This window comes from Sinocyclocheilus anshuiensis, unplaced genomic scaffold (assembly GCF_001515605.1).
Source record: "Sinocyclocheilus anshuiensis isolate Anshui unplaced genomic scaffold, SAMN03320099.WGS_v1.1 scaffold86, whole genome shotgun sequence".
Classification (NCBI taxonomy): Eukaryota; Metazoa; Chordata; class Actinopteri; order Cypriniformes; family Cyprinidae; genus Sinocyclocheilus; species Sinocyclocheilus anshuiensis.
Window position 1 is genome coordinate 166161 of NW_015547662.1, and position 8694 is coordinate 174854.

At 38.2% G+C, this 8694-nt stretch overlaps 1 protein-coding gene across 1 annotated transcript in view; it reads left to right on the forward strand.

The window, feature by feature from the left end:
- The first annotated feature begins 3952 nt into the window (after positions 1-3952).
- The window catches only part of LOC107702303 (nocturnin-like), a 16220-nt gene continuing 11478 nt past the window's right edge, over positions 3953-8694 (forward strand). The window contains exon 1 of the mRNA XM_016504557.1: positions 3953-4103. The gene's annotated coding sequence lies outside the window, so the exon portion shown is untranslated. The remainder of the gene's footprint in view (positions 4104-8694) is intronic.

The following is an 8694-nucleotide window of genomic DNA, read 5'->3' on the forward strand; positions in this document are numbered from 1 at the left end:
TTGTGTTCAGAATGACTTGAAAGTCTGGTAGCGTGTGATCTTCAGTCATTTTGTGAATGATGCCCAGTTTTTCTCTGTAACCTTTTACAAAGCTGGCAAGTGTATGATGCCCAGCCCAGTGTTTAATAATCTATTTAGATTTTATTTTTTATTTTTTTATGTCCCAGTGTCTTTTGTTCATATGAAAGTCAATGCAGCCCAATGCTGTTTGGACCCCAATGTACAATACCATACTAAGACATTTAGCAATATAGCCTACGTTATGATTACTATATGCATATACCATGAAATGTATATAGTACTCCAAATAAATGGTATTTATCATCATGGTAGTGTCCAAACATGGAATTACTGTAGCACCATGACTGAAAAATATAGTACTTAAGAATTTGCCACAAAAAAAAGTTTAAGGATAATATTTGTATTATTGAGACAGTAGATGTTTTTCAGCATTCAGCATGCATCTCTCTGTGATTCATAGCTAAAAAACAACCTCTCCTCAGCAACATTTGACAGTTTACTTGTCATCTGTGTCTGTAGAAAAGGATTGTGGATGAAATAGAACAGGAATGGATGGAGTGTGAAAGAATAGAGAGAACAGAGGGTCCGCCAAAAAGGTCATGTCCTAGCAACCAACCTGCCGCAGGCATTACTCATTAGCCTAGCACCAAGCTAAGTCCAGTGACAATGACCTGAGGGGGGATCGAATCAAAGAGCAGATTCACCACATTTCTGAATTTTTACAATGATCTTCTACTGAATTCCAGCCGAGAGCCTCAAGTTAGCCATGAATAATGACAACCTTGAGCTGTCCTGAGTTTAAAATCAGTCAGCATGATCCAGGTCATTGAAGTGGAAACCTTTCAAAAACAAGACAAAAATATCAACCTCCAAACGCAATATAAATTGCATACCATAAAGATGAAAAACTAAACTCAAAGAAACCCAAGGAGAGGCAGCTCTTTAAAGGGGAAAAAGTCAATCTCAAGTAATCCAAGAGATCACAAGCTAACTGAATTAAGTTGTATAATAACCCCTTTTTGGCACCAATTAAATTCCTTTTAAATTCCTTTTCATTTCAATCTTTTTAAAACAGCATGAGCATGTACTGCTCTCAATCGGCTCCATTCACTGACAAATGTGTTGAAGTGTTCTTATGTGTGCAGAGAAGATTCTCCAAAAAAACAGGTGTATACTGAGGAAGTCTATAATACCTGGAATCATCCGTTAGCATTCCCATTCATCTCACAGACCCAAGCCCTTCACTAGACACTATCCTGTGCTGTGACATGAAAGACAGGGGAAAAGTCTATTTCACGCTTTAAAAACCCCTCCATAAACAAATGGGCATTGCTGAAACATTTACTTACACATACTACTGTGATTTATATGCTGCTTGCATGAAAAGATGCTGGCCATCAGAAGAGAACAATTTATATATTTTTTTGCCTTTTGAAGCGTGTAGTTCCAACATCTACCAACAGGGACTAATTGGACCATGCTAAACAGTCAAACCATGACCCTTTGGTTTATTCACACATTTGTTTTTATCTTCGTTGATGTTACTTAACCCAGATTCAAAATGGGGGAGTGTGAGCCAGCACAAACCATATACGTATAGAAAACAGATAGAGAAATATAAAAGGGAAATATATACACTGTTCAAAGTTTTGGGGTCAGTACGATTTTTTAAGGAATTTATTTAGCAAAGATGCATTCAATTTAAAAGTGACATTTACAATGTTACAAATAATTATTGTTGTTGTTCTTTTGAACTTTCTAATCATCAAAGAATCCTGGGGGAAAAAAGGTTTCCAGCTTTATTTTTTTTCCTAATTCATACATTTATTTTTCTAATTTCTTCATCTTACTACAATAAATGATGCTTAAGGAAGCCTACTGTGTTTAATCATAATTTATCATGACCCTCACTGTTCTTACAGATCTGGCTCCATCTTGCATCTATGATTCATTAAACCTCATACAGGCGCTTCAGGTGCATTTGAATCCAAAGAGAAGCTAGACCCACCGGTGCAAGCATGTCAGATTGGTTTGTCTTTTCTATTATTAATGAAACTGAGAGATGTATAGATTGCTGCTGATATGCAATATGTAATAATCATGGGCCTCATTCATGAAACAAGCAGAATGGATATCTGTGAAAAATGTATCCTCTGTCCTATTGAACTGAACACAACAATTTGCAGCAAATGGATTTATGAACGATTCACGCAGAAATTCACTCTGCTCGTGTTTCATGAGTAAGGCCCCATGTATTACGCCCAAGGGAGTTGAAGGAAGATCAGATCAACCTAAAACTGTGTTTTATCAGCATTTAGCACCACCTGCTCCCATGACTGTAGGTGTCAATATTTTGTTTCATCATCACCGAAAGCCACAAGATGCTAGGAAGAGCAACAGGGGCGTTTGATATTATAATGGCGATCATATTTCACATCCCATACAATTATGGTCATATAGATTATATGGCCGCTGCTACTACAACAAGTCTTCTTCTTTAATGGCTTATTGCACTTATAAGAAAAATAATCCTACAAAGTTGCACATTAAGCCGTAAATACCTAGAGAGAGTGGACAAAATGCCAGAGGGTCCTATATGAGTGAGGAAGTTAATTTTTTGTCTCTAATTTGATGGGTAAAACAGGTCTTTAAAAAATAATAGTGGGATGATGGAGCTTTTGGCAGTTACTGCACATAACACATGTGGCAATTAAATTAATCAATTAATTTTAATTAATGATTTGGGTAATGTTTAATGCAAATTACAGGTTTATCGGCTGAATCATGGCTGCAGCCAACTGATCTGGGACACAAGTAAACATTCTTATTAATAAAAAAAGAGCATGTAATAATTTTCATTATGTCTAGTGAAATGCAAATATATCATTATCTTCATTGGAGCATTTCAGAGTTAACATAATTATGTCATGGTGTAAAATAATTACTGAATTAGTTTTTGAACCTATAACCGTTTAAAACACTGGTCTCAAACTCAATTCCTGGAGGGCCACGGCTCTGCTACTCTGTTTAGCTCCAACCCTAATCAAACACACCTGATCCAGCTAATCAAGGTCTTCAGGATCACTAGAAACTTCCAAGCAGGTGTGAGTTGGAGCTGGTTGGAGCTAAACTCTGCAGAGCTGCGGCCCTCCAGGAATTGAGTTTGAGACCTCTGGTTTAAAAGAACCGATCCACAGGAAAGAGTCAGAAATCGAATTTTGGATAGTTTTTTTGTTTGTTTGTTTTACAGCTTTATTAGTTAAATGCTTTTGTGATTGTCACATTGTTAAGTATTGTGCTTTTAGGCAAAACAAAGAGGGTGAGTTTTGGATTAATACAATTTATTTTTTTTATGTATATTTTTTAAAGTTTCAAAAAACAATTCTCAGAGCTGTTCAGGGTGGAATAACGAAGTAAAAAATAGAGAGAGAGATAGCTGGAGTGATTTTCACTTTGTAGCTCTGTTACTAATGGTTTTGTAAATCCAATTAAGCTGCTAGAAGCATCCATTCAGGCTGTAGCGGTATTTGACAGTTAAGAGGCGGCAGCTTTCCCGCAAGTAGGCGTGGTTTCAGCGCAAAAAGCGGACACGCCCCCAGCGTTTGAGAGCAGAGGATACCGCCCATTTTCTCAAGATTTTGATCACTTATTTTATTTACTTGGCGGATTTTTTCATCATTCAAATTTGGCTGAGTGGTTAATAATACATTTTTCTGTGGTGTGACAAACTCAGAACACATATTTAATATTGCCTTTACAGGGACTTTAACACTTAAAATACGTTATAGATTCTAGTGTGTATGTCTCCTATTAACACACAAACCCCTACAGAGATTTGAATGCAGGCGCCCCCTTGAGGACGAATCCTGTATGTCTACTTGCAATACCACCTCATCCCAGCAGATCGCAGTGTAACACCGTTGATCACGAATCACCGGTCCCATGACCTTGCTTTTGGTTTACAGCTGTTTTTGTGCCGTTTGCTCGAGGAGGTCACGTATGTTTCCAAAAGGAGGCAGATCGTATCGATATACGCAATAACCGGACTAAGAGGAATATATTTCGTATTTGAATCCAGCCTGGTGAGTGATAAGATCGGCTACCTTTAATGTATACGCTCTGTCGTCCTTTATATCTTCTCTGCATTAGTGTTTCTGTTTCATCGGTCCGCTGCAGCGCAGATTATAGATCAGACCGTTCTTCAAACTAACGTTACCTCCATGAATCGTAACCTAGGATAAATTCTTGAATCACAACTCATATGAAAGTGTTGTCCTCCAGTAGCTCTTGTGATGGGCTCTGTTTAAGAAAGAAACTCGAATGCCTTCGGATCACTCCACTTGTTGATAAACGAATAATTCACAAAAACATAACCGTGTTCAAGAAACAACACATAAATTTAAATGCGAGCCTACTACGATTAATTAGGACTAGTTAAATGATACAATTAGTGATGCTTCGATATGAAAATGTTGTTCTATGCCTTGATGATTTTATTATGGACAGTTAACGTTACGCGATATCAACCAAGAGTGATGTAGTTCCAAAGATCAGCATGGATATGATCTTCTCGAGAGCATAAGGACTGAGTGATTTTGATTTGACAAAACACTTCAATTAAGATAATACTGAGTAACTTACATTTTATTGCCAGGTCCAAACAAAGCCAACGCAGGATGAACGGTTAGCGTCTCTGAGCAACACAGTAACGGCGTTTCCTTCCATCTTCCGCAGAATTCGTTTAACGAACGAATCAATTGTATTAATGATTCAATGACTCGCTCATAATACATTTTTCGCCACCTACTGGCGTAACAATGTAACCCCGCTCAAAAATCCCACCACTAAAGGGATAGTTCACCCAAAAACGAAAATTCTGTCATTGTTTACTCACCCTCCTGTTGTTCCAAACCTGGGGTGTTTCCCAAAAGCATCGTTAACTAACTATGGTGGTAAATTCCATTGAACTCTATTGGTAACGACAAAACTTGCCACCATAGTTGCTTTTGGGAAACTCACCCCTAGGTTTTCCAACTTCACAAAAGGAAAATACGAGATAATCAAGGTTTTTTGTAGAAATTAATATATATATATTATATATAGATTTCCTGACCTGCAGTATCCTGATATCTACAACTAACGTTACCTAATCAACTTTCCCTCCTAACGTTACTCCGGAGACTCATAGATATAATATGGGCTGCTTTTGGTGCTTGACACTTTTTTTATTTGTCATTTTGTGTTTCAAGAATAAGGTCCAAAGTTGAAGAATACGCTAGATATTACTTAAATGTCAAATGTTTTTCTCTATTTAACATTACAATAGTGAAAGACGACTTCCCTTATTGATCACGTCTTCCCTCGGGTAGATTAGCCTACATGTTTTCTTGCGCGGCTGGATGTTGGAGTCATTAAAAATAATCACGTTATTTGCATTCGCCAAAACGGATTTGCTGAAAACAAAACACACCGACAGTGACGGTAATTGGCGTTAGCGCGAGTCCCACTCGCTGTGAAGCGGGAGCAACCAGCCATCAGAAGATTCCACTTTGTCTTAAGCCTTCCTCGAACAGTTATGTTCACAGTTTGTGATTTACTTAACGCATACTGATCATGCATGTGAGGGGGCTGTAACTGGATGATGACAGGTGTGGTGATCATTCTCAAGTGTCGTGATCAGCATAGCAGTCAATAAACGGGACAAATAGTACGGGACACATCAATTAGGCCCAATATACGGGACGTCCCGGCTAATATGGGACAGTTGGCAACCCTACCCACCCCTGTTTGATTTACTTTCTTCTGCAGAACATAAAATAATGTATTTTACAGAACGCTGGGTTAGGGCCAGAGGGCCAGGACTATTTGTTACACTAAAGGCCTTTCTACATCAAAAACGATAAATATACTTAGGTGCCTCATTAGTGTCTGTTTCTATTGGCCGCTATACGTAAGCCGTCCTTCCACCATATTGGAACAGTGAAAGCAGGTCTGTGAACACTCCAGAGCAAGTTGACTGAGGACATTAAAGTTACCCTAGTTCTGTCATTACTAGGGTTGGGCCGATAGACGATGCCATCGTCCATCGCCGATGGCTGATAGACATCACAATGTTGAGCTGACATCGTGATTCCCCCCCACACACACCCCGCAATCCGCCGCATCCCTATACCGTGTTTGGAAAGAAAATGACGTGTAATACGGAGCCCCTAAAGGGAATAAATGCGATGGGAGGAAAATACATATTTTAATAATTTCTCTCGCAGTTATATCATTGGGTAATTATACTGTATATAGATTGCGGGCATCAGGCAGCCACTATTATGCCTGGCATTGAAACTGCTTTTGAATGCCCGATCGCTTTTTAGTTTCACTTTCACTTTCGAGATTCGCGATCGCACGTAGTGTGTTTATACTATGGAGCGGCAGTACTTACCACACATTTTACCTCCGATGCCAATTTTGTAGACATCGCCCAACCCTAGTCATTACAACACTCGGAAAGTTTAGCATGTTAATATACATGGCAGTGTTAATGTGTTTGGTTTTGGCGGAACAGATCTGCTACACTGCTGCTGTGGCAGAGCAAGTACTTCTAGAGTTTCATGACAGAACTTTTCTATTTATTTTTTTTTTATTTACTATTGAGTTAATACATAATACATTTACATTTCAACCTCACCTGTGAAAGGTTATCCCATTTCTTCTGGAATTTAAATCTCGGTGTTTTTTACAACCATAGGCTGCATAATGTTCTTGGAAAACTCGATTCTTGATTTTTACACTGCTGCTGTGGCAGAGCAAGTACCGAGAATTGCTACTGCCAATACATCCACAGACACACTGCTGTGAGCATGCAAGAAATAACCCCCGCATAACATACATGAAATTACCCCTTAGCAGATCGATACAGGTGGAGCTGGGGAAGGTGGAGGGTTTCTGAAGCGCGCTGCAACTGCTACAGCAAGCCCTAGCCAAGTATTTGAATGTTGAGCAGCAAGCTCATTGGCTGCTGATGAAACCTAAACCAGTCAGCTGTGTCGTGTGAATAATGTTGTGATTATATCAGATTGAGTTAGAACCTATCAGCCGGCGCCATCTAGAGTTTCATGACAGAACTTTTCTATTTATTTTTTTTTTATTTACTTTTGAGTTAATACATAATACATTTACATTTCAACCTCACCTGTGAAAGGTTATCCCATTTCTTCTGGAATTTAAATCTCGGTGTTTTTTACAACCATAGGCTGCATAATGTTCTTGGAAAACTCGATTCTTGATTTTTACTGTGAGTGATGATGACACGTTGACCATTCCAAGATGGCATGTCTGGAGTGGTCGAATGTGACATCTACACATATCTATGACTCCAAAGATATCGTTTTGTCATTTTCGTTATAGTGGTGTGAACTTCCCTATTATCGTAGAATTAGTATGTGTATTAAAACTTTATATTATTTACTGTTATTGTTATAGTTATCATCCTTGGTGTGAATGGGCCTTAACTATCGGAACAACTTATGAGTGTATTAACACTCTGTCACTGGATTGCTGTCCAATTGAGTTGACACATTCCATCTACACTTTACGACTGTTAAAAAGTATGTTCTATATATTATGAATGTGTGTAGTATGAATGTAATGTGGATGCACTACATTTGTCATTGTCGCTACACTGCCATTCACAACTCCTCTCCTGTGGCCTCATGGGATAGTAAAGTGTCAATCAGATGTGCACTTGCCAGAATCTTGCCGGAATTAGTAGGTCATTCGGGTACTTTTCACCTACTGTTTTATGAATACTGTGAATTCTGACATACTGTTATTTTCCCATAATGTTTTTCACTTACTACACTCTAAAAAATGCTTTTTACCAGTGCTGGGTAAAATAGGGACAAACCCAGCAATTGGGTTGTTTTTTAACCCAGCATTTTTTAGAGTGTATATAGTAGGGGAGTGTGCATATTTAGATGCTTCCATAGCCTTTTCATGGTCAGATAGTTATGAAATCAGTGAACATGCATTAATTGGCCAAGTATAAATGGGCACTTTATGTACCCTGAAACACAAATCTCATATCTTATCTTATATAATTTTCCATGACCCCTTCAGCTGTCACTTGCAAGTAACAGCATCTTTTATGGCACAGATAAGCAGGTTAACTAGGAGTCAAACTGCAGGAGATCTGATTAATCTCATGAATGAAGCTAGAACGAGATAAGAGCTGATGTCTTCATTTATTACAACATGCCCATATGAGGAGGATCTTTTTCTTACAGTGCCATGTTAACCCTTTAGTAGAATCAAGTTGATCTAATCCTGCATCTATAATAATAGTGTTGCTGTACTTCCCCTCATTCTGTTTGTGTGGATGAAGCTATTTTAGATCTGTGACTTTTAACCATGACCTCAAACTTCATGTTGAGTGACACTGAGGTATATTCGCACAATATTGTCCTGATAGATATGATATTCCCTTACATTCCTTTCCAAAATGTACTGTGCCAGTGGTAGAGTGATGTGTCAAATTGCAGTGTTATGATACTGTGATATACTGAATGCATAGTACCATATTCATATACCATGGTATTTCCATGGTGAATGGTACTGCACCTTTCGACCAGAGAAATTTCCGTAATGAAGTTATTATTTGTAATTACTAAAAAAAATATA